Source organism: Saccopteryx leptura, chromosome 2, assembly GCF_036850995.1.
Source record: "Saccopteryx leptura isolate mSacLep1 chromosome 2, mSacLep1_pri_phased_curated, whole genome shotgun sequence".
In the NCBI taxonomy this organism is placed as follows: domain Eukaryota; kingdom Metazoa; phylum Chordata; class Mammalia; order Chiroptera; family Emballonuridae; genus Saccopteryx; species Saccopteryx leptura.
Genome location: NC_089504.1, coordinates 359,103,427 through 359,130,662, shown reverse-complemented (window position 1 = coordinate 359,130,662; position 27,236 = coordinate 359,103,427). Strand labels below are relative to the sequence as shown.

Genomic DNA, 27,236 nt, shown 5'->3' with positions numbered 1-27,236 from the left:
GCTCGTTCTTCTTTAGACATCTGTCTTTAGTTTTCTTTACCTTTTACAAGAAAATATATATATATAAATCCTGTTACTGCCTCCTTTACTAATTGTGACCTTGGGTTAATCCCTGCTTTCTTCGCCTTCATTGCTTCTCTTGTTAAATGAACAAGTTGGATCACGTGATGGCTGTGGTCCCACCCAGCTCCAACGGTCTGGAAGTCTACAAGTCTATGATGAAAAAGCTACAGCCCTACCATAAGGGTACTGCTTCACACCAACTAGAATGGCCATAATATAAAGACAGATAATAATAAGTGTTGTGAGGATCGGGAGATATTAGAACCCTCGTCCGTTCTTGGTGGGAATGGAAAACCATGGTGCAGCCATTGGGAAACCGGTCTGCTAGTTCCTCAAAAGGTGAAACATACAGTTACTACTATATAACCCAGCAGATCTATTCCTGGGTATATGCCCCAGAGAAATGACAACATCAGTCCACGCAAAAACTTGTACACAACTGTTTGTACTAGCTTTATTCATAACAGCTAGAGAGGGAGAACAACCCAAATTGTCCACCAGCTTACAGATGAATAAATAAAATGTGGCAATCTAATGTAGTATAATTCAGCCATAAAAAAGGAGCAAAGTAGTAATAAACACTGCAACAGGGATGAGGCTTGAAAACAATATGGTGAGTGAAAGAAGGCAGCACCCAAGGCCACATCTTATATGGTTACATGTATCATGAAATGCCCAGAATGAGCAAACCCGAAGAGACAGACAGTAGATTAGTGGTAGCCTGGGACTAGGAATAGGGTTTGGAAATAATGAGAAATGAATGCTCATGAGACTGGGTTTTCTTTTTGGGAGGATAAGAATTGATTGTGGCCCCAGCTGGTGACTCAGTGAATAGAGCATCAGCCCAGAGTATGGACATTCTGGGTTCAATTCCTGGCCAGGGCACACAAGAGAAGTGATCATCTGCTTCTTTCCCTCTCCTTCTCCCTCTCCCTCTCCCTCTCCCTCTCCCTCTCCCTCTCCCTCTCCCTCTCCCTTCCCCCTCCCCCTCCCCCTTCCCCCTTCCCCTCCCCCCTCCCCTCCCTCTCCCTCTCCCCCTCCCCCTCCCTCTCCCTCTCCCTCTCCCCCTCCCTCTCCCTCTCCCTCTCCCCCTCCCCCTCCCCCTCTCCCCCTCTCCCCCCTCCCTCTCCCTCTCCCTCTCCCTCTCCCTCTCCCTCTCTCTCTCCTTCTCTCCCTTCTCTCCCTCTTCCCCTCCCACAACCAGTGGCTCAATTGGTTCAAGCATGGCCCCAGGCACTGAGAATGACTTGGTTGCTCCAAGCACATCAATCTTAGTGCTAAAAATAGCTTGATACTCCAGCATTGGCCCCAAATGGGGTTGCTGGGTGGATCCCTGTCAAGGTGCATGCGGGAGAGTCTGTCTCATTATCTCCCCTCCTCTCACCTAAAGAAGAAAAAAAAGAATTGATTGTGATGATGGTTCCACAACTCTAAATACATGAAAAACCATTGCATTGTACATTTTAGATGGATGAATTGTATGGCGTGTGAATTCTATCTCAATGCAGGTATTATATGAAAAAAATACTTACTGAGCACTGAATGCATGTCAGGTACAGGAGTAAGTTTTACTTCCGACGTAGAAGTAAACAAGGAGATGTGGGCTCTGCCCTCATGAAGCTTAAACATAATTGAGGGTTTAGGCATCTCAGGGCCCAACAATCTGCAGGAGGAGTGAGACCTTCCTCTTATGCACACAGATTTCCATGGCTCATACACACGCAAGAGTTTTCTGCATCTTACCGTGTTCTAATACTTAGGTATTAACCTTCTGTTCTTCCTCTCTCGGTGGTAACCCTCCTGCCCTGAAAGAAATGGCTGCTGGGTCGTTGCCGGATAGCTCAGTTGGTTAGAGCATCATCCCAAAGCACAGAAGTTGCCGGTTTGATCCCTGGTCAGGACACATAAGGGGACAGATGTTCCTGTCTCTTTCCTGCTCTCTCCGTTTCTCTCATTAAAAAAGAAAGAAAGAAATGGCTGCTGGTAGCCCTGCAGATTCAGAACAGTTTTTGACTCTCCAAAGAGGAGCCTTGCAAGGCCAAACCACAATGGTTAAGAAGAGCAACTGTAGAGACAGACACCATGTTCAAATCCCCGCCCCGCCTTGAACAGTCATAGTCAAGCCACTTACCTTCTCTGTGCACAGTTTTCTTCATGTGTAAAGTAGGGATAATGGTGCCTATGTCAGATAGATTGCATAAGGATTAAATGAGTTAATATCTATGAAATGATAGTCTGTGGTAGGCACCCCATAAATGTTAGCTGATAGTAACATTCCGTTATTATTGTTAACCATCAGCAAATTCAAGTGCGTCTCACAGACCTGCTACTTTCCCACGTCCCACTAGGTGGCGTAGGCGCAACATTTCGGCAACAGAAAATGGCCCTAGGTCCCTTGCACAGTTAACTCCGGGCTTTGAAAACAATACAAATCATTTGCAGGTGCTATTGTGGTTCCGTTTGTGAGCTATATATATAGCAATATCACCTATAATTCAGGAAATTGCTCTATTCAGTGCCAGTCGCTGGACAAAAATTTCTTCAATCCAGAGAAACCAGTGTATGTCTACAAATAAAGTGCACAGTTAAGGTAAAATATTTAGCTGCATATTAGGCGATGCCCTGTCATCCAACCAAGGCAGAGAAGCACGTGGGTGAGTGTTCCCACAACATCCTCTTTCTCTTCATCACAAATATTTTGTAACACCCTCTCTCATCATCCTGAAATGAAATCTGTAGACAATACAGTTCTCTGACACACACCACTTTCTCCCCCATATCCGCCTAATGACCTGATTAACGTAAGGAAGAAATAAGAAATAAAGCCCACTTACAGTAAAATACTGTGCATTTTAATATGTAAGTGCGTGGGCACAGCTACCTTAGGTGACATAAGGGAATAACTCCATCTATAAGTAGAATGACCAAGAAGACCACAGTGACAAATGAGGTCAGAGAGAGGTGTGTCATTTTGGAGACTCAAACACCTTGAATGGCGTTGCAGGGAGCAGCGTCACTTTGCCGTGTGGCCAACAGTTCTTGGTCAAGTTGCCTTCCCGGAAACGATGGTGTCTATTAAAATTGCGCATGGAGACAAAATCAAACGGAACCTTGGGATTCACAGACAAAATAAAGTTAAGACTCTGGGCTCCAGTGACTTTTCATCTTTATGAATGTCCACTGGGACTTTGACAAGTTGTACAGGAAGTCGTGCTGTGCACGGCTGTCCCGTGTGCATTATAGACACCTGGCACCTCTGGTCCCTGATTACTGAATAGTAGTAGCAGTGTTCCGCCGTCAGTGTGACAGTCAGAACCTCTTCATCACAAATTCTCAACTCAATACTAGCATCTCCGTTGAGAACCTCTGGTCCGGAGTAAAACCGCTGCGGGCGTTTTCTAGCAAAGTGGATACTTGGTCTGCTCAGGGTTCGATGCAGGGTATTTGCTTTTTTCTAGTCCTCACAGTTACACGTGTCTGGGGCGAGAGCTGGGGTGCACAGGGGACTTCAGAGAGGAGGAGGCTGTGGGGTGGAGCCTTTCCCTCTGTTTCTCTTCGTGTTAGCTCTTTGTCCAGGGAAGGGAGGCCTAAGGGAGCCTGACCTCGCCTGCCCATCTCAGGCATAACCCAGGAGTCTTTCTGAGGCTTTTCCTAAAACCCAGCTGGGAAGTAAATCAGCACAGACATAATCCTGATTTTAGCCAGAGGGGCCGGGGCATCTGAGCAAACCCCTGGTTTGTGCGAATTTCCTGCCGTCCGTTTGCTTGGCATGTCAGTCTCAAGCTACCCTTCCTCTGCTTTCTCAGGGAGGGGGCGAGGGAGACCAGGACTCCTTGGGACAAGGTTTTGACAAGCTGGCGTGCACAGGCTCGCTCACTGGGCTCCATTAATTATGTCCCCCTCCACCTGCTACGGGGCTTGTTCCGGTCCGGGCATCTGGCCCTTCCTTTCTCTCGGCAGTCAAGGCACCTCCCCCCACCCCCCACCGGCAGCTTGTTTGTCTTGAGAGGCAGGTATGACATGACCCAATCTCCCCGCTGGTATTCCTGGAATCCAGCCGCTTTAGCAAACCAAGACTGGATCTTTCCTGAGCGGGGCAGCTGCATGTCTCTGTCCACATTCCATCACTTCTGCCAATTGATGTCTCAGGGCCAGCTGGCCATTGACAACACAGGTTTTGATGCCTCAGGAATTCCTTCCCAGAGTCTTTGGTCTAATAAGGGCAGCCGAAGGGTCCAGAAACCTTTCCGTCATCAAATGGAAAGGTCAGAAGCCTGTGACTGTGTATTTCTGCTCTTCATTCAGACAACAGTCCAGATGGCTTCTCACACAGGCGTCCACACACCTGCAGCAGCTGCAAGCCCGTGGGGACTCCACTAGTGCACAGACTTTTACGGGCCACCTCCTGTATGCCAGGCACCGTGGGCACAGTGGGAACAGAGTAAACACAGTCCCTGTTCTCACAGGGCTCACAACCCAACAGGAAAGAAGACATTCAGTCAATAGCACCCAAACGACTGCGTGACTGCAGCTGAGATGAGCATTACAGGGAGAACAGGAGCCCTGGGAGTGATTATGACCAAGGCTAGGGAGGGCCAGGGGCTGGGACACCCGCAGCCCCGAGGAAGTGGCATTTATGTTGAATGCTGAGGGATGACGTCTTATCCAGGGGAAGAGAGTGAGGAGTAACAGCACCGGTGAAGGCCCGGAGTCAGAAGAAGGTGGCCCGATGTGCCCAGGAAATCACAATGGTCAACATTTATTGATCACACACCATGTGCCCAGCCTGTTCCAAGAGACTTACGGCACTAGTTCTTCTAACGCCCAAAGCGCTCTGAAATTAGGTACTATCAGCTCTGTGTGACAGATGGGGAAACCAGGGCACGGACAGGTGAAACAACGGTCCACCACAGTCACGCAGTGACCAACATGACAGAGCCGGCTTCTGAAGCCAGGCCATCTGACTCTGCAGACTGTACCCTCCTCTGAAGAAAAAGTTTCCCCAGCCTTACTAAGACATGACGTTATCTGAGTTTACGGTGTACAATGTGATGACTTGCTACGTAAATATTCATATCGTGAAGTGATGACCGCAATGAAGTTAGTTTCCACGTGCTGCACTGCGCGTAATTACCATCTTCTTGTTTTTGTTCTAGTGCGAACATTAAAGCTCTGCTCTTATGACAACTGTCAAGGACGTGAATACAGCATTGTTGACTAGAGTCACCAGAGTGTACATTGCGTCCTCGGAACTCATTCATTTTGTAACTGAAAGTCTTGACCGCTGTATCCCTCGCCCTTCAACCCCTGGCGGCCACCATTCAACCTCTGGTTTCTGTGAATTAAGCCTTCTCAGATTCCACTTGAAGTGAGATCATACAGTATTCGTCCTTCTCTGTTGCATTCTTTCATTCAGCATGATGACCCCAAGGACCAGCCGTGTTGTTGTAAATGGTGGGATTTTCTTCTTTTTTGTGTGTGGCTGAATAATTTTCCACTGAACAAACAGACATTTTCTTTATGCACTCATTTGTCGGTGGACACTTAGGTTGTTTCCGTGTCCTGGCTACTGTGAAGAATGCTACAATGAACACGAGATTGCGGACAGCATATCTTTTTGAGGTAGTGATTTCACTTCCTCTGGATTTATACCCAGAAGTAGAATTGCTGGGTCACATGGCAGTTCTGTGTTTGACTCTCTGAGAAACCTCCACACTGCGTCCCGTAGTGATTGTGCGTGTTTGCATTCCCACCAACAGTGCACAAGGGTTTCCTTTTCCCCTTGTCAGGTTGTTATGTCTTGGTCTTTCTGCTGCTAGCCCATCTAACAGGTGTGAAGTGGCCTCTCATTGTGGTTTTGATTTGCATTTCCCTGATAATTTAGTGATGTCCAGCATCCTTTTCATGTACCTATTGGCCATTTGTATGTCTTCTTTGGAGAAATGTCTACTCAACTCTTCTGTTCATTGTTTAATCTGATTGTTTGGATTGTGCGTTTTTGTTTTTATTTTGTTTTGTTTTATTTTGTTTTGTTTTGTTGGTATTGAATTGTTGGAGGTCCTTGTCTTTTTTCGGCAATTAACTCCTTATCAAATTCCTTCCTATTCTTTTTCTTTTTGCTCCTCTGACTGGATAATTTAAATTGATTTGTTTTCTAACTCACTGATTCTTTCTTCTGCTTGGTCCAGTTTGTTGTTGTAGCTTTCTTAGTTCAGTCATCATAGTCTTCAGCTCTAATATTTCTATTTGGTTCTTTTTTCAGTTTTCTATCTCTTTGTTGAACTTCTCATTTTGTTCTTATATTGTTTACATTAAAAATGTATCTGTGTTCTCTTGTTGCTCTCCGAGTATCTTTAGAATAATTATTTTTACTTCTTTGCTGAACTATTTGTATCTCTTCATTTCTTTGGGGTCAGTTATTGGAATGTACTGTATTCCTTTGGTAGCGTCACGTTTTCTTGAGTCTTCATGGTTCCTGGAGCCTTTTATAGGTGTCTGCACATGTGAAGAAACAGTCACCTCTTCCAGATGTTATGGATGGGCTTCAACAAGAAAAGACTTTCCCTTGTGGTTGGAGAACGCTGGGGCAGGCTGTGATATTGGGTCTAGTGGTGCAGCTTGCCGCGTGCAAGGGTGCAGGGGCCTATGAAGGCTCTGGGCCAGAAGGGGGCATGATGTCTCATCAACTCAGGCCACTGGTGTCCACAGCATCGACACCTGCATGGTTCTTGGTGAGTGCTTTGAGGCATCCATAGTGGCTGTCAGGTCTGTTGGAGTCCTCAGCAGTGTCTCCAGGCCCAGCGTTAGGGACCAAGGCAGGCAGCAGTGGTTACTGGAGTGGGTGGTATCATACAGCTGGGCTGTGGAGGCCAGCTGCAGGTGCTCGTGTAGTGGCAGAGGGCAGCTGTAGACACAGACACATGTTGTGGTGGGGACCAAGGCCAGCAGCAGAAGCCAGGGCCAGCTGCTGGTGGCGGTAGGACCCGGCTGTAGGTGGGCACCGTAGGGTCTCACCTTAGGCGTGCACATAGCAGTAGAGGCTGGTGAGAGGGGTCAGACCAGTAGCATGCAGGTAAACAGCCGGAGGGACTAAAGCTTCTTAAATGAACTAAACTCTCCAAGAGCTATTTTTGTTTGTGAATGGCTGTCTGATTGTGGGTCTCTGTCAGGAGACAGAGGCTGGGGTCTCTGACTTTACCGCTTGGCAATGTCATTCCTGGAGACTGTATCCTTAGCCCCTATGTCAGATCAAATGTCATGGTCATAACAGAAATACACATGTTAGACGCGTATAAGGAGACCGATGCAGCCACATCCACAGCAGAAGGGTGAATCAACTATGTTTTCCTGTCTTCTCTATCCTTGATGCTCGGGCCTCTGAGGCCTTGCTCATCCTGGAGGGACTGGCTTCCTGGGAGAGCTCATTCCTAGAGAGAGCAAATCACCCCCCTGTGAGCATGTCCTTGATATGCAAACCAACCAATTCAAAGCCCACACCCAAGCTAGCACAGGTCGGAGCACTATCTCTCCTGTCCTAATGACCTCAGGGCCCTGTTCTGGCTGAATAGAAAGAAAGGTCCAGGAAAGGTCCAGGCCCTCCGACCTCCTTCAGACAGAGACCATCCTGAGCTGGCTCACCTGATCGGCCTTGCCTTCCCCATGAAAACCACGGCAGAAGCTCTTGCCACACATGTTTCCATCCCTGGGTCTCTGGACTGGTCCTGCTGCTTCCCCACGTAGACCAGCACGGCATCGGAACTGTAACAAATGATGCTGGCCTCACCATACCTGTAGAATAATAAAACTTATATTTTAAAATCAGGGGGACTGTAAAGCCAGTGTCCAGGGCCACCATCACAGCAGCCTGGCCCATGCAGGTTCGCATTGGATTCGGACAGTCGGTAAAGAAACAACGGAGCCAAAAACTGGTGGGCCATCATCTTTAATCCTAGCTCGCACCTGGCATGCAAGTAAAACACACACTGGGCTCCAAAACCCACTCACATTCAGTGCTCACAAAGCTATTGACTTATCCGAATTTCCTAGAATCAAAGGTTTCTAGCTTACCAGACTTATTCACCTCTGTTCCCCATCTCCTTCCTTCTCCCGGCACAAACTGTGCACAAACTGGCTTCTCACTCAACACTCCGCCATCTTGGCTGCTTCTCCTGGCCTCCTCCATGTGGCCTCTCTCCGCTCTCCTCTCTGCTCTCTCCTCTAATGATAATCTCAGGAACCAAGAGAGCAAGCTCCCGTTCTGCCTCCATTTTATAGTGTAGAAATCAAAACCTTTAATCCAATATACAAAATAGGAAAGTCTCTAATACAAAGTCACTTATCAGAGACATGATGTGATTGTACCACCCCACATCAAAAAGGATGGGAAAGGCTTAATCCCAAAACCAAGCCCCAGGCTACAAGGATTCTGCTTTCCCACAGCCCGCCCCCAACACACATTAACATCACCTGGGCAACGGCTTTCATGTGGGCAGTGCCATCTTTAACAAAGTGAGCATAATATATATTTTATCTGCCCAACAGGGACCCTTGCTAGTTTTGATAAGGGGAACTCAAGAGTTAAAATTTTAGCTTTAGGAATAGTAGCTTTTAGTTATAAAGAACAGGCTTACTGATTAATGCAGGTAAACTCTTTGTTCCAGGAGCTGGGATACAAGAACGGCCCACGGGACCTCACAAGGGCTGCGAGCCACCCACCTCTGTGCCCCAGGCCCAAGAGATCTGCAAGCAACCAACACGATATCTAAGTCCTGGGGCTCCAGACTCACTCACTGCTGATAAAAGATGTCGATAAAGAATTACTGTGGGTCAGCAGATGAAGAAATGCTAGAAAACTGCAACTTTGATCTAGTTAACTTTTCCCTAAATTCCAAACCCCTCAGCGACCTCTTTCTTCCCTTTATAAAAAAAGGTTGGCTGAGGTGAGGCGTTAGGTGATTTGGGGGTTCAGAACCCCCATCTTCTCAGATCACTGGCCATCGGAAGAAAGCTCTCATAAAGATTTCATCTGTGTCCCCACTTATTTGGCTGAGTGGCGACAGGCAGGACGAATTTGTATATTTTTCCGGTCTCACTTCCGGCCACTCTGTGGGGACAGCTTCGGGACTCATTGATAAGTCTGGGTATTTATTTGGTGGGGAGTCCCATTGGCTGCCTGGACTGGGGGTCCCCGAGGTTGTAGATTTAGAAACTCCTTAGCAGCTACGAAGTGAATTCACTTTGGGGTCTCTCTTCCTCCAGTCCTGACACCTTCTATCACCTTCACCTTGGATATAAAATGCTGTCATTTTCAGGTTTACAGTCCCGGGTTGCAACCTAGAATGATCATCAGGTTAAGATGCCTTCTGGTTTTTTGTCTGTGTGATATCAGAAAGACTTCATTCTGGGAAACAGCCCTTTGGGGAGAATTCTGGCTGAATGGTTGACCTATGTTACGAATATATGACCAAAAAGAAGATAGTTTCAATTAAAATTATTCTGTCAAAAAAAATCAGGGAAATGGGATGAAATCTTCAAGGTGGTGCCAGAGGTTAGGGTTGAAACAAGACAGGACAGAAGGAAAAAGGGATGGCTGCTTTTCAACTTTGGCCTCTGAATTAGAACTGCTTTCTGAAGGTCTGCACAAAAAACCTCTTGGTGGATAAATAAGAGTCTGAATACATTTGGCTCTGACGATGAGGGGGACTTCCTCCCCCAGCTCAAATCTCTGGTATTCTCACGTAACAAAGAATCTCCGTGGGGGTGTCCCAGGGCAGCCCTCAGGACCTGCAGGAGCCCCATAGGGAATTCCAGCTCAATGTAATTCAATAACTGACTCATCTGGGGACACACACATAGAGGTTGACTACCTAGAGTTCCAAGTCCTCATGGCTGTTCTAGACAGATGCGAGAGAAACCAAGACATGTAAGAGGGTTTGAGAGGACTCGGGAGGTGACACTTCCTTGGAGCTCAACCCACAAGTAGCACACTTTAACCTACTACACAATATCCCTAGAAATTTGTTCAGACTCTACAGATACCAAAGTAAAACAAAACTTCACATGGAACATCATGCCTCCAAGGCCAGAAACTTTCATTCCCAACCCCCGTTAATACTCCTCCATATATTCAATTAATAGAAAACCTTTACTTGTGAGTACATAACAGAAGTAGAAATTTAGCCATGATATCAACTTAAAGTAGCCAAAATGGAGGTCTGACCATGTGGATGGCTATGTTCTCTCTGTTCATGCTCTCCAGAGTTTAGGGCAGAGTAGCAGCTCAGCTATCAGGCTTGACTGGGTTTTATTTAGGTATTGTACTCCCGTCCTTGTGTTGTATTTGTCTTGTTTGTACATGACATTTGACTCAAGTCTGTGAATAGGAGGAGTCAGTTTTGGTTGAAGAGCTCTTGTCTGTCTATCTGTCTGTGTTTCTGAAACTCTTCGTATTCAGTGCGCCCTGAGAATCTTCTGTCTCTGGACCTTGTAAAGGTTATTCCTGACGCCAGTTGGTGTGAGATAAAATCCTAAGACTAGTGCCTCAGCCCCTCCGTTCAGAGGATCTGGTTTGTAGATACTCATTTGTTTAAACTTTGTGTTTTAAATTTTGTTTAGTTTTTAAAATAAGCAGCTGACCTGGGTTCCACCAGAAAACCCATTTAAGCCTTATTCTAGCTGACTGGTCAACTTGCAGCTAGACCTGTTTTGCTGATCCCAGGGAAATGGACCAGGTTCCACACACCCAAGTTTTTACGGCTTTCAGGAACAGCCCCAGGCTATGTAGATCTCTCTGTGATTGCTACAGACCCTGAAAGAGAACTACACCCAGATGGGAAAATTCCGAACTGAGTGGATGAGTTTGTCAGACCTTGGCCAACATGTGAGTGGTAACCCAAGCCCTAAGGTATTAAAAACCACCATCCTTGTTTTACAAATAAAATCTTCGCAGAACCAGTGGTATGTCTCCAGAAACAATACAAAGCCCACCAAATCGTATCTAAGCCATCTTTTAAAATGCAAGTTTCTGGGAGGAAATTCTTTTCTTTTCTTTTCTTTTTTTAATGTTTATTTTATTGATTTTAGAGAAGGGAAGAGAGAGAGCAGGAAAGAGATAGGAACATCTATCTGCTCCTGTATGTATCCCAACCGGGGATCGAACCAGCAACCTCTGTGCTTCAGGATGATGCTCTAACCAGCCCAGCTATCCCAACAGGGCTGAGAGGTAACTCTGATCGAAAGGAAAAAGCTTTAGCCATCTGAGCAGATCAATTAACTTATTTCAGCGCTTAAACATTAATTGCTAGGTAAGTCTTAAGTTCACCTAATTTTGGCCTTTTTATTACAGAGAAGCTAGGAAATACATTTGAAGCTGTTAATGAATGTCTTAAAGTATGTCCCTTAAAAGTGTATGTTTACCAAGGAAAGAGCCTATTTCTAAAGATCGTGAAATATATTCACAAATGTATCAATCTATAGAATGCTGACTACTCACTTTTGGTTGTCACTGAAAGTTAAGGTTTCTGGGAATTCAGAATTCTAATTAACTGGAAAGAAATTGTATGGTTTTAGTGATAGAAGGTATAAGGTATGGAAATACTTTTTGAAGGAAAAAGAAGAAAATGAGTTGTTCTAAAAGATGGTTATTTATAAATGGGTAAGTGGGCTTGTGAAAACTGCGGAAGGGTTATGCAGAGTGAAGGAGCAAAAAAGAGGAATTAAGAAAAATATAAAAGATAAGGAATACATATTACAGGAAGGAAGGACTTTGGAAGAAGGATCATCCTAAAAGGAAAATGAAAGGAAAAGAGAAATTTTGGACTATTTAATATGCTTGAAATTACATGGAAATCTTCACAAAATATATAATAATAACAAATAACTATAATTATATTCTGTTTAGATACATATATTTTTATTAAAGTAAATATTCTGGAAATTCTGTGAAAATCTCCAGAAGTCTACAAGGTTTTGAGATACTTTCCTTTGTAATTCTGGTTGCTATCCAGCTCCATCCCCACATTTTGAGTTTTCTTTTTGTCATTTAGAGAGAACCACTGTTTTGGTCTAATGCACTTGCAACTGTATTACATCTTCCGGAAGATGCGTGGAAAGGACTTGGGCTTATTCTAAACTATGGGTTTCTGAAAACAAATAATCAGATCGTACCTTTAAATGCACGACTATTTATAGGACTCCGGGGAATCGCTGGATTTATGTAAATGCTGGCAAATAACCAGGAGAAACAAAAATTACCGTATTTTTCGCTCCATAAGACGCACCTGACCATAAGACGCGCCTAGGGTTTTAAGGAGGAAGATAAGAAAAAAAAAATATTCTGAACCAAATGGTGTGTTAAAATATTTAATAAAAAATTGCCTGACCAGGCAGTGGCGCAGTGGATAGAGCGTCGGACTGGGATGCGATAGACCCAGGTTCGAGACCCCAAGGTCGCCAGCTTGAGCGAGGGGTTACTCGGTCTGCTGAAGGCCCACGGTCAAGGCACATATGAGAAGGCAATCAATGAACAACTAAGGTGTCACAACACGCAATGAAAAACTAATGATTGATGCTTCTCATCTCTCTGTTCCTGTCTGTCTGTCCCTGTCTATCCCTCTCTCTGACTCTCTCTCTGTCTCTGTAAAATAAAATAAAATAAAAAATAAATTAAAAAAAAATTTTAATAAAATATACCACATAATATTTCAACAATGTCAACTCAACAGCAGTATCAACAACCATGAGCACTGTTATTAACAAATGAGAAGAGACTTCAGTGTTCAAATACTCTTCTAGTTGTCCGGAAACCCGCAGCAGCTAAAAAAAATGAACATTCTCTCCATAAGACACACGGGCATTTCCCCTCCCCCTTTGGGGGAAAAAAATGCCTCTTATAGAGCGAAAAATATAGTAATTATGGGGCTGAATGAACTAGAAATAATCATTAGTTCTCTGACTTTGTTCAAAATATTGTTGGTTTTTAAATCTTTTTGTTTTCCAAAAATAATAAAACTTGTTTTATTTTTTCTTAAAACAATTCAATAAAATATACCATCATAAGCAATATTGGAGCATTTATATTTTCCTCCTTACTTAATCCCTCCAGAATCCGGCTACTCAATGAATGAGAATTATAATTAACGTGGCAAGATGCTTGTTTGCACGCATCCAATAAGACCCTGCTCTCTTTATAAGACGCGTGGAACCAGTTTCCAATTGTGGTTTCATTAACCAAGACTTTGACTGGAATGTCATGTCTGGAAAGGTCATGCCTGGGCTCTGGTTGTCCCCAGAAAACTTTAAGGAATTAAGATGGACTTTAAAGCCGATAAGGGCCTTTGGAGAAGCAGCCGGGCGTCCTGCTTACTCATGTGGCTCACGGCATTTCCAGGTAAGGCACAAAGGCTGCTTTTCTGGGTGACAGCAAGGGAAGACCTCGGGACATGTGGGAACCTCAACAGCTTGAGGAATTCACTCTAACACAGGTATTGCAGGCAAAGCCTTGTAACAATTGCATGGCCTGGCTTTTTTTTTTTTCGCCCTGAGGGGCTCAATCTGACCTGGCCTGTGGTGGCACAATGGATAGATTGTTGACCTGGAACGCTGAGGTCACCAGTTCGAAACTCTGGGCTTGCTGAGTCAGAGCACATATGACAAGCAACCTACAAACAACTTAAGTGAAGCAACTGTAAGTTGATACTTCTCACTCCCTCACCGCCCCCTTTCTCTGTAAAATCAATTTTAAAAATCTTAAAAAAAAAAAAAATAAATTAAAGAAAAGCTCAATCTGGAGATTCCTTATGAAATTCCAGCACAGCAGATTTAAAGAGAGCCTATGCAATCAATTGTTGTTCTTATTGTGTTTATGCAAATAATCAAGCCAAATTAAAATGGGCTTTAATACAGTAAATGGGTTGGTCTTAATGTAGCTCTTTGTTAAAAATGAGGGTATTGTAGGAGAAAAAATATGTTTCAATAGAATCTATAACACACACTTTGCAAGCAGATTTGCAAGCAACCAGAAACTAAACTGGATTCTGAATTTTTCTAATTTTCTTAAATGTTTTGGCTACAACCATCTGAGCTATTGTTGCATTTCTCTCCCATCCTTTGATTGGAATTCTTGAGAACAAAACTTTTTTCTTCCATCGAACCGTTCATTATAATTCTGTCGTTCTAGCTTTTGCACCAACAATGCCGAGGTCTGTAACCGTTTGTCTCCACCAGGTTACAAACCCTACTCGTACTCAGGGAATACTGTCCCTGGACACCATGGCAACCTCCTTCTGAGCCGGGTCTCATCACCCCTCTGACCAAGAGACAGGTGCTCTTGTCTCTGAAGGAAAATGTCAACCCTCTTCAGCAGAAAGAAGCTACAGAAGAGACCCTGCACCCATTTAGCCTGAAAGACGTCAGAGCCAGGACCCTTGAGGGGGAATGTGGTAGGCACTTAGACAGACAGGAGCAGAGCAGGGACAATGGGCCACTCACAGGAGGTCACCAGAGCAGAAAACCCCAGGCGGCTAGCAACGGGCAAAACTGGGAAGACAAAATCTTGCTCCGAGGGTCACCTTTCCTCCACTAGCATATTGCTGGCCATGCAGGTCAGAGCCCCTTAGAAGGTGAGTGAACCAGGGGGCCAGAGAACAGCACTTCAGCACTTCCCTAGGGATAACCTCCAGGCCTCAGTAGTGTTCCAGCTCTGGGCCCAGAAAAGCAGCAAAACCCAACAACTGATACCACAGCAGACCTCAGGACCAGCTGCATTCATTGATGGCCTCCCACGAGGCCTTCTAATGCTAAGATACATGCTCAGCAACAAAAGAATTACTTCTGTATAAAACTAACTTTATAAAAATAAAATGGTTAAAATTAGCAGTGGAGAATGATCAGGAGAACTCAAGAGTTAAAAACTTGGCTTTACTAATAGTAGCTTTTAGTTATAATCACTGGTTTTATGATTAATACAAGTAAAAAAGCTTTGTTCTAGGAGCTGGGATACATGAATAGGCGCACATGACTTCACAAGGGCTGCAAGCAACCTACCTTTGCGCCCCAGGCCCAGATCTGCAAGCAACCAAGATGATATCTAAGTCCTGGTGCTCCAAGAACTGGCCAACTGCTGACAAAGACACTGATAAAGAATGACTGATCAGCAGGACAAAGAAATGCTACCGAAATTAACTTTTCCCTAAATTCCAAGCCCGTTACCTACCCCCTTCTTATAAAAAAAAGGTTGGCTGAGATGAGGTGTTAAGATGGCTTTTGGGTAGAGACCCCCTGTCTTCTCCGATCAATGGCCACCTGAATAAAGCTCCCATGAAGAGCCAGCCCTCGTCTCTGCTCATTTTCTTCTCCCATCATTGCCACCTGAATAAAGCTCCCATGAAGAGCCAGCCCTCGTCTCTGCTCATTTTCTTCTCCCATCATTGGCCACCTGAATAAAGCTCCCATAAGGAGCCAGCCCTCGTCTCTGCTCATTTGACTGAGTGCTGGAACGCAGATATGTTTCCGGTTTCATTTTGATCCCTGGTCAGGGCACATACAAGAGTCAAGCAAGGAATGTATAAATAGGTGGAACAATGAAGTGATGTTTCTCTCTCTCTCCCCCTTTCCTTTCTTCCTAAAGTCAATAATAAAGAGAAATCAGTTTAAACCTAAGGGACCCGAGACATCTAGCTGAGGCTCATGGAGGAGAAGCCCCCGAAGTGGGGCCGGATGCTGGTCTCTGGTCTCTGGTCTCTGGTCTCAGCTCCTATGCTCGTTCTACTGCTCTGCCCAGAAAAGGCAACGGGGAAGGCTAGGGGAGGCTTGAAAGAAAAGGAATAAACCCTTAAGCAAGAAGAGAAAAAGACTAATTTCTCAGGTAAAAACACATAATAAAGGGAGGAAGAAATTGAAATGGATATTTGGAAAAGGGAAGCGAAGAAGAGAAGGGGATAGCCAATGTGTTTTATTGACTTATTTTATAAAACTCGTGCCAATGATAATAGCACAATCTCATCTGACACTTACTGTGACCTGCGCACGCTTCTAAGTGCTTCCTGTAATTTAATCTACATAACAGCCTCACAAGGTCAGGGCCACTGTTCTCTCCGCTTTGGCGATGAGGAAATGGAGACACAGAGGTCAAATAACTCACTAAAGTCACATGTATGGTAGATGGCAGGGTGAATGTTTCTAATTCAGGCTCTTTGGAGTCTGCTTCTTCCTTTTTTAATTGATTTTAGAGAGAAGAGAGAGAGAAAGGCAGGGTGGGAAGGAGCAGGAAGCATCAACTTCCCATACGTGCCTTGCCCAGGTAATCCCGGGGTTCTGAACCGGCAACCTCAGCGTCCCAGATCAACAATTTATCCACTGCGCCACCACAGGTCAGGCGTGGGGTCTGCTTCTCCACCACTCCATCACACTGCCTCCTGAGTGATCTCAAAGCCAGCTCAAGTACCAATGGGAGCACAAGATGGGGTGAGCCGACACTTTCCTCTGCTTTGCTTGCGGAGAATGACAGCACTGTCATCAAACCCTGCTCCCAAAAGTTCTTTGCACTCCCGTTCTGGGAGGGGTCGGCCGCAGGCAGCTCTGACTATCACCACATGGCAACTCAAGGCGCAGGCCGCAGGCAGGTCATCACTGTTTGCTCCGGAGGGCCCCCCAGATATGAGCAGAGAACCTTCCGCAAGCTTCCTGGCCCCCTGAGACTTCATCAGAATCTGCCCCGTGACCCCTGGCTTCCCACCAGCCACAGAAGGAAGGATGGCAGGGACCCAGGCAGTTGGCCTCGAACCAGAGCCTGTGACAGTCCTGTGAATCCCTCCTGCCTGGACCGACCTGGACTCAGGGCTGTGGTGACAGCTGAAGGCCTAGGCCTGTGCAGCTTTGAGCGGTGGCACCATGTTGACAAACCCTCTGAGTGCTGGTTAGCTGGTGCTTCACCCCCCAGGAAGCCTCTGTGTGTGTTACAGATGATTACACCGAGAGTTACTCCTCCCCTGTCAACAGGTGCGTGTGAGAGAGAGCTGGGAAGAGGAGAGGAAGACGTGGTCTGGGGCTGTGATATCCGAGGCCCACCAGAGAAAAGGGCAGGAGACCCTGCCACGGGCAGTTGATTCTCCCTCAGCTAATGGAGTTAACTCCTCTTTCTAAATTACCAGCGCCCCCTAGTGGGAGTAAGTCTTCACCCACACTTCAAGATTCTTAACCTGGAATAGCTGAACTCACAGGGGGAAAATGATCATCTTAATTGCCACTGCCCTCCAACCGAAAACGTGCGTTTCCTTTAGTAATGCATGCGTGCAATAAATCATAGTAGTGTCAATAAACAGTACCTGTGACTTTGTCACAATGAACGGGAATTTTTATTTTATATTACGGTTGTTGCAGATAACTTGTAATATCATTTTCATGCATCACTACGTCAGAATTATGCCAGCTGTTAGGTGTGCCATGGAATCATATTATTTAACACATTAATAAAGACGCACACATGTTACTGGATTTCCAATTTTTTTTTAAAATTTGTGCTAAACCTGTAATTTAGTATGATTGTTTTTCTTTGTAGTCTACATTCAAAACATTATTCTGCAATGGGGTTCCTAGGCTTACTGAGTCACCAGAGGAGTCCATGACATAAACATGGTTAAGGACCCCTGCTTTAGAGGATGCTGGTTTAATCAGATCCTCTTCTGTCACCGAGGTAGGGGCTGCCGACCCATGGTGCAGGATGGGGTTCAGGGCAGCCAGGGTCAAGGAGAAAGGGGTCGTGGGGAGGAGCAGGGTGACTACGGTGCTTTGCCTGAGACCCTGCACAGTTGACACAGTGGTTTGAGCTGAGACATCAACAACTGGAATTTCCATATCCTGTTGGTGTCAGTGCATGAGGGTGTCCGTGGGGTCCCTCCCACACGCCAGCAAATGCTAGTGATGAGGTTGCCTTTTGAGAAAAACAGGACAACATGGGGAGACAGGGTTCAGTCTAAGAGAACTAGGAAGAAGTATCTTAAGGAGAGAAAAGGGCTTCCAGGTCTAAAAGGAGTACAACAATGCTGTGTACGTTGATATAAAGTAACAAGAGGATGGCCCTGACCGATTGGGTCAGTGGTAGAGTGTTGGCTGGTGTATGGATGTCCCAGGTTCGATTCCTGGTCAGGGCACACAGGAGAAGCAACCATCTGCTTCTCTCCCCCTTCCTCTCTCCCTTCTCTCCCTCTTTTCCTCCCACAGCCAGTGGCTCGATTGGTTTGAGTCGAACCAATGTTTCCAAGGTTCCAAGTGTCAGCCTGAGTGTTGAGGATAGCTCAGTTGATTTGAGCATTGGTCCCAGACAGGGGTTTCTGGGTCGGCCCCAGACAGGGGTTGCTGTGTGGATCCCGGTGTCAGGGCACATGCGGGAGTCTGTCTCACTGTCTTCCCTCATCTCACGAAGAAGAAGAAGAAAAAGGAGGAGGAGGAGGAGGAGGAGGAGGAGGAGGAGGAGGAGAAGGAGAAGGAGGTGGAGGAGGAAGAAGAGGAAAGAAACTGTATTATATTTAATTATATACTGTACTAAACTAGAGAAGAATGAATCTCTTTTATAATACCATTTTCTAATACAATAACATTAAATGTTTTCTATTTATGTAAGACTTCTTTTGTATCCCACAATAAAGCCTATAGCTTTTTGTTTGTTTTAGTGAGAGAGAGAGACAGACAGACAGGAAAGGAGAGAGATGAAAAGCATCAACTCATACTTGCATCACTTTAGTTGTTCATTGATTGTTTCTGATAATGTGCCTTGACCAGGGGGTTCCAACTGAGACAGTGACCCCTTTGCTCAAACCAATAACTTTGGGCTCAAGCTAGTAACCTTGGACTTCAAGCCAGCGATCTTTGGGCTCAAGCCAGCTGGATGACCCACGCTTAAACCAGCAACTTCGGGGTTTCAAACCTGGGACCTCAGCATCCCAGGTCGACGTTCTATCCACTGTACCACCATTCATCAGGTAAGCCTATAGTTTTTTAATAACAGCTTTATTGAGTTACAATTCACATACCATACAATTCAGCCACTGAATATATCATTAAATAATTTTTAGTGTGTTTAGAGTTGTGCAATCAGCCTCACAGTCAATTCTTGAACATTTGTGCCACCCTGCCAAAATGCTCTACCCATTAGCATTCACTTCCTCCTCTCCTGCAGCCATCCCAGCCCTAGCAGCCAGCAGTCTACTGTTTGCCTCTATACATGTGCCCATTCTGAACGTTTCACAGAAACGGAATCGTACAGTAGATGGTCCTTTGCAAATGGCTTCTGTCACTGACCATGTTTCCAAGGCTCATCCATGTTGTAGCCTGTATCGGAACTTCATTTCTCTTTATGGCCAAATGATACTCCATTGTACGGCTACACCACATTTTATTTATCCATTCGTTAGTTCATGGGCATTTGCGGTGTTTCTACCTTTGGGTTATTATGATCAATGCTGCTATGGTTACCTGTGTATAGGTTTTTGTGTGCACATATGTTTTCACTTCCCTTGGGTCTATACCCAGGAGAGGAATTGCTGGGTCATGTGGCTACTCTATGTTTAACCTTTTGAGGAAGTGCCAGACTGTTTTCCAAAGCAGCTGCACTATTTATATTCCCATTCCCACTGTATGTATGAGGGTTCCAAATGCTCTCCCTTCCTGTCAACCCTTGTTATTATCTGTCTTTTTAATTATGGTGGATGTGAAGTGGTATTTCCTTGTGGTTTTGATTTGTATCTCTCTGATGGCGAATAACGTTGAGCATTTTTTCAAACGCTTGTTGACTATTTTTAGGTCTTCTTTGGAGAAATACATATTTATGTCCTTTGTCCACTTTTCAGTGTAGGTATGTCTTTTTATTACTGAGTTATAGAGATTCTTTATACTGTATTCTAGATTCCAATCCCCTATCATATGTATGATTCACAAAATTTTTCTCCCATTCTGTGAGTTGTCTCTTGTTTCTTGATGGTGTCCTTGAAGCACAAAAGTTTTCAATTTTGATGATGCATATCTTATTTATGTTTTCTTTTTTGCTTGTGATTTTTATATTACCTGTATCTAAAAAACTGTTATCTAATTCAATGTGCATAAAGATTTGCACCTATATTTTCTTCTACGAGTTTGATAGTTTTTTTTTTTTTTTTTTCATTTTTCTGAAGCTGGAAACAGGGAGAGACAGTCAGACAGACTCCCGCATGCGCCCGACCGGGATCCACCCGGCACGCCCACCAGGGGCGGTGCTCTGCCCCCCAGGGGGGCGATGCTCTGCCCATCCTGGGCGTCGCCATATTGCGACCAGAGCCACTCTAGCGCCTGAGGCAGAGGCCACAGAGCCAACCCCAGCGCCCGGGCCATCTTTGCTCCAATGGAGCCTTGGCTGCGGGAGGGGAAGAGAGAGACAGAGAGGAAAGCGCGGCGGAGGGGTGGAGAAGCAAATGGGCGCTTCTCCTATGTGCCCTGGCCGGGAATCGAACCTGGGTCCTCCGCACGCTAGGCCGATGCTCTACCGCTGAGCCAACCGGCCAGGGCGAGTTTGATAGTTTTAACTTCTACATTTAGGTCTTTGATCAATTTTGAGTTAACTTCTGTGTGTGGTGTGAGTTAGGGGTGCATTTTCATTGTTTCGTATGGATAGCCAGTTATCTTAGCAATAATTCTTTCCCCCTTTGGATTGTCTTGGCACCCTTGCTAAAAAATCATTTGATCATAAATGTGAGGGTTTATTTCTGGACTCTCAATTTTACGCCACTGACTACATCTACCTGTAGCTTTGCGGTAAGTTTTGAAGTCAGGACGTTGGAGTCCTCCACTTTTGTTCTTCATTTTCAAGGTGTTTCGGCTATTCTGGGTCCCTTGATTGTCCTATTCTTTGACATTTTGTTGCTGGCGTGAACAAGCTCTATTTTATGTTTGGTCACTGAACAAGCTCTATTTTCTGTTTTATATATGTATAAAATTACATATATTTTTGTGTCCAGTTATTTTTCTGAACTCTCTTGTAAGTTCTAAACATTCCTCAGCCCATTAGCTAAGGTCTTTCAGATAGACAAGCATATCTTTTGCAAATAATCATAAGCTTGGCTCTTCCCCAAATGTATGTCTCTTATTTATTTTTCTTACTGTTTTTCCTTAAATTTTGGAATATTGTTGACATCATTCACAGTGTGACGTCTTGGTTTCGCTCCTTGTTTTTGGAGCGATGTCTTTGTTATGAAGAACTCTATTTGCTCCCCGTTCCAGGTCATCGCTAGGCATCATACTGGCGGTTGGATTGAGATATATACATTTATCATCTTGACATAGTCTTTTTTATTCCTAGTCCCTAAGAGTTTTCATCAAGGTGCATCCTATTAGGATAATTATCCAGTTTTTCTCCTGTGTCCTATTCACATGATGAACAACATTAATAAACCTTTATCATTGGCCCTCGTTGCATAAACTGTCTCCCGAGCCAGTGGGAACAAATTAACTCACATGAACAGAAATCACTCAGACGCCACTGCTGCCGCCCTCCCTGAACAATATCGTACAGAGACGTCACAAGCTGAGAGTCAGGAGGTCATATCTGGTTTGGCCTGCAAGGAGTGTTAAAACATGGTTTTGAATTTCTAGCATTTAAAAAACCAGGAGATTTCAGATTGGGAATTCTAGTTTTTGGTTTCCTTTAAAAATGATACAATCTGACCACACCCCTCCTGCATTTCCACATGGCCACTGTGGGCTACAGCTGGGCCCCCGGGAGGGCCTCCTTTAGAGAGCTCCTCATTTGCATCCTCCCCAAACCCTATTGTCTCCATACCTTATTGTTCCCAGACCTCAAGGTCAGGGGTCAGGCGCTCGATTTTTGTATATGTGCAATTGTTTTTCTTATATTGGAGTTAGGTAAAAGCGAAATGTTTCTTGCAATCACGTCTCTAGCAAACGTGGAAAAATAAAAGAGGCCAAGAGGGATACGTGCTTCAGGAGAAACGGCAGGAGGTATGTTTCTGGGTGCAAGTGGAGACTGTCCCCTTCTGTCTCAGTGGGCCCGATGGAGGAGTACAGCATAAAACGCCCCCAGAAAAGAAATTGTAAGAGCAACAGGGACAAGCTGTGCGGGGAAAGAAAACCTTAATGCACTGGGCGGGAAAAGGACTGATGTTTCCACAGGGTTTGTTTCAGGAGGCACAGAGTATAAACAATACAATCACGAGATGTCATAATATCGTTAGTGAACACCAGCTCACCAGTTCTGTTTGGCTTGCCTGGCTCTTGGAGACCTCTGAGTTTCTGATTTCTGCTCTAACCCCCCAGCCTCCTCAAAGCATCTTTCACTGCGTGTCCTCTCCCTCTCCTCCTCTCCCCTGCCCCCCCGGGTTGTTCTGTTGCTGTAGCCCGGGTCTCCAAGACCCTCAGAGAAACTGCTTCTTTGCTGCTGCTTGAAGCTCTTTCCTCTATAAGGTACAGATGCCAACCTGTGAGGCTGACCTGGGACAGTGGTTCACACGCCTCCGGGTAGAAACAGAAATGGACTGGCTTGGGAGAGACGGTGGTGGTGGGTGGGTGAAGGTCGGCCCCCACCTTTATCAGCTCCTCCCAAAACGGGCAATCTAAATTTTAAAGTGGTGACTGATCCCTCGGTCTCTAAGTCTCCTGTGTTGAATTTTGGAGCTTCCACTGGACCCACATTTCATCTTGCCACCCAGGACCCACCCAGACCCCATGCCTGGCCAACCCCTGATCTTTAACTATCATTGCTGGCGGGCGACCAGCCAGCTGCCATCGACTATGCTTGAATTCCTTTAGGCTCATTCGAATGTTGCCATTCCTTGCACAAACCCTCCTTTTAAAATTTTTTATTTTTATTTATTGTGTTGACATGGTTTCAAGTGTCCCACTCAAATAACACACTCTACCCACCACATCGTGCCCCCATGCCCCAGGCAAAGTCTCTTTACCTCGCCACCTCACCCCCTTCCTTCCCTCCACCCCCTTTCCCTCTGGGTATTGCTACCCTGTTGTCTGTGTGTGTGTGTTAAGCATATATGATTTTGGCTAATTCCTTCACACCTTCTCTGATCTCATCCCCACTTCCCCCTTCCATCTGACAGCTGTCCATCTGTTTCCTGTGACCCTGCCTCTGTTTCTATTTTGTTCCTCAGTTTATTTTGTTCATTCAATTCCACAGGTAAGTGAGATCATATGGTATTTATCTTTCTCTGCCTGGCTTATTTCACTTCACATAATAATCTCCAGGTCCATCCGTGCTGTCGCAAAAGGAAGAATTTCCTTCTCTTTTTACGGCTGCATAGTATTCCATTGTGTAAATGGATCACAGCTTTTTTTAAATCTACTTGTCCACTGATGGACACTGGGACTGTTTCCAGATCTTGGCTATTGCAAACAACACCGCAATAAAAATGGAGGTGCAGCCCTGGCCGGTTGGCTCAGTGGTAGAGCGTCGGCCTATCGTGCGGAGGACCCGGGTTCGATTCCGGCCAGGGCACACAGGAGAAGCGCCCATTTGCTTCTCCACCCCTCCGCCGCACTTTCCTCTCTGTCTCTCTCTTCCCCTCCCGCAGCCAAGGCTCCATTGGAGCAAAGATGGTCCGGGCGCTGGGGATGGCTCTGTGGCCTCTGCCCCAGGCGCTAGAGTGGCTCTGGTCGCAATATGGCGACGCCCAGGATGGGCAGAGCATCGCCCCCTGGTGGGCAGAGCGTCGCCCCATGGTGGGCGTGCCGGGTGGATCCCGGTCGGGCGCATGCGGGAGTCTGTCTGACTATCTCTCCCCGTTTCCAGCTTCAGAAAAATGAAAAAAAAAAAAAAAAAAAAAAAAATGGAGGTGCATATCTTCTTTTGAATTAGTGTTTTGAGACTTTTTAGGCTATATTCCTAAAAGTGAGATCGCTGGGTCATCAGACAGTTCCATTTTTAATCTTTTAAGGAAACACCATACTATTTTCCACAGTGGCTGCACGAGTATGCATTCCCACCAGCAGTGCAGGAGGGTTCTCTTTTCTCCACACAATGGACAGCTCTTGTTTGTTGATTTGTTAATGAAAGCCATTCTAGCAGGAGTGAGGTAATATGTCATTGTGGTTTTAACTTGCATTTCTCCGATGATTAGTGACATTGAGCATTTTTTCATATGCTTATTGGCCATCTGTATGTCCTTTTTTTTTTTTTTTTTTTTTGTATTTTTCTGAAGCTAGAAACGGGGAGAGACAGTCAGACTCCCGCATGCACCGACCGGGATCCACCCAGCACGCCCACCAGGGGGCGATGCTCTGCCCCTCTGGGGCGTCGCTCTGTTGCGACCAGAGCCACTCTAGTGCTCGGGGCAGAGGCCAAGGAGCCATCCCCAGCACCCGGGCCATCTTTGCTCCAATGGAGCCTTGCTGCAGGAGGGGAAGAGAGAGACAGAGAGGAAGGCGAGGGGGAGGGGTGGAGAAGCAGATGGGCTCTTCTCCTGTGTGCCCTGGCCGGGAATCGAACCCAGGACTTCTGCATGCCAGGCCAACGCTCTACCACTGAGCCAACCGGCCAGGGCCTGTATGTCCTCTTTAGAGAAGTATCTATTCAGTTCTTTTGCCCAATTTTTGATTGGATTGTTTACTTTCCTGGTGTTGAGTTTTGCAAGTTCTTTATAAATTTTGGTTATTGACTCCTTATCAGATGTATTGACAAATGTGTTCTCCCATTGTGTGGGTTTTTTTATTTTTTGAATGATGTTTTTGCTGTGCAAAAGCTTTCTAGTTTGATATAGTCTGATTTGCTTCTTCTGCCTTTATTTCACTTGCCTGAGGAGATATATCTGCAACAATATCGTTGCTAGAGATGTCGGAAAGTCTACTGTCTATGTTTTTTTCTAGGATCATGTCTATGATCCCATACTCAAGCCGGCAATCCAACGCTCAAGCCAGTGAGCCTGCACTCAAGCTAGATGATCCCCTGCTCAATCCGGTGACCTCGGGGTTTAGAATCTGGGGACTCAGCATCCCAGGTTGACGCTCTATGCACTGTGCCACCACCGGTCAGGCAAATGTTTCCTAATTTTAGCTTGTATTTTTAAAAACGAATTCAATCCGCTACATTTATAAATGCATTATCTTCCCAAGCATCGCTGAAAACACATATGAAAAATATTTTCTAAAAAATTCTTCTTTTATGTAAATTTAGTTTCAAAGGATACTCATTTTCTCTGATCATGTGCCTTATTTTTTTTTTAATTTGTATTTTTCTGAAGCTGGAAACAGGGAGAGACAGTCAGACAGACTCCCGCATGCGCCCGACCAGGATCCACCCGGCACGCCCACCAGGGGTGACGCTCTGCCCACCAGGGGGCGATGCTCTGCCCCTCCGGGGCGTCGCTCTGCCGCGACCAGAGCCACTCTAGCGCCTGGGGCAGAGGCCAAGGAGCCATCCCCAGCGCCCGGGCCATCTTTGCTCCAATGGAGCCTCGGCTGCGGGAGGGGAAGAGAGAGACAGAGAGGAAGGAGGGGGGGTGGAGAAGCAAATGGGCGCTTCTCCTATGTGCCCTGGCCAGGAATTGAACCCGGGTCCCCCGCACGCCAGGCCGACGCTCCGACGCTCCACCGCTGAGCCAATCGGCCAGGGCCTTATTTTTGAAATTCTGAATCGTCTTGTGTTTTGCTCCCCCCACCCCGTGTTTGCTCATCTTTCCCGAGGGTGTCTGTGTCTATCCAGTAATAACAATGGAAGTGGCTGTGCTGATCACCACACATACAGAAGGGTCAGAGTGAGCAAGGCATGGAGGTGTGCGAGTGCGACACAGACTTCTTTCCCATGTGTTTTATGTCCTGAGATATAATTTACAAAGAGTGGAATGTGCAACTTTCCAGCGAGCATCTCAGTAACTTTCTCATAGGTACATACTGTGTAACCACCACCCAGGTCAAGTTAGAAAACATGCCCATCACCCCCAGAAAGTTCACTCATGTCCCCTTTCCAGTTAAATCACTCCCCCCCCCCCCCAAGATAACCACCATTCTGACACACCGCTATAGATTAATTGGCTGGTCCTGGAACTTCACGTAAATGAAATTATGCAGTATACTTCCTTTCGTGTCTTACTGCTTTTGCTCAACATAACGTTTGTGAAATTCATTCATGTTGATACACGTATCAGTGAGTTATCCTTTTTACTGCTGAGTAGCATTCTATTATATAAGTACAGGGTAGGGCAAAAGTAGTTTCAGAGCTGTTCATACGGAATATAATATGATAACTAATAAATAATAATACCAGGATAAACTCACTCTGTGTTTTGTGTACTCACAACTGCAAACCTGCTTTTGCCCTTCTCATGTAAAATAATCGGTTTTTTATCTGCTCTGTTATTGACAGAAAGCTGTATAATCATTCTCATATGTTCCTGTGTGGACATATTTCTAAGAATGGAATTGCAGGATCAAAGAGAGATGTATATTCAGAGCTCAAGAAAAGCCTGGGCTATCGATTTGGAAGGGGCGGGTATGAGGGGAATGGATCAGGGTGTCCAGGTAGAAGAGAAGCAGTCTCGAATAAAACCTCATGCAAACCAAAGTTTAAAACATGATGAAGACTATGAAGCCAGAACAGAAATACTGGTCAGAGGCACAGGAGGAGAATTCAAGGGGGCATTTGAGGTTTCCTTGGTGATATTTTCAGAGCATGGAAGAATGAACGTAAGATGAGGAGATGGAGATGGGTAGACTCCTCTTGGAAAATCTAAGGCACTGAAAGGAAGGGGAGAGATAAATAGACATATTTTCAAGTGAAGCCACAACAGAGCTGTACAAAGTGGTACAAAATCTGTGCCATATGAGTGACAGGCACCTTGAATCTTATCAGCTGCTTTGAGGAGGTGGGAGTCGAAGGTGCCCCCCTGTTTGTAATTCTAGATTCTGGCCAGTAGGTATCAGGTGCTGATCCACTCTCCTGGATGGTGGCCTGCCCTCTTGACACAGGGAGATACAGGTGGAGTGAGTGAGGGGGTGGGATATATGAGAGCTCAACACCTAGGTCGCACCTGTTGGTGAAGAGAATGCGCACCTGGAAGGGGATGCAGGAGGGGACTAACTGGGCTTCCTGGGGTGCTCAGCTCCCTGGTAGTGACCGCGAAGGGGCCACTCCGCTTCAGCTTTTCTCCATGTTCGCTGTTCGGAACACCAAGGACCTGGAAGAGGTC

The 27,236-nt window shown here is 45.6% G+C and overlaps 1 non-coding gene across 1 annotated transcript; it reads left to right on the top strand.

Moving 5' to 3' along the window:
- The first annotated feature begins 23,476 nt into the window (after nt 1-23,476).
- Nucleotides 23,477-23,551, top strand: TRNAD-AUC (transfer RNA aspartic acid (anticodon AUC)). Its single transcript has one exon. It is a non-coding gene; the product is annotated as a tRNA-Asp (tRNA).
- Nucleotides 23,552-27,236: the final 3,685 nt, after the last annotated feature.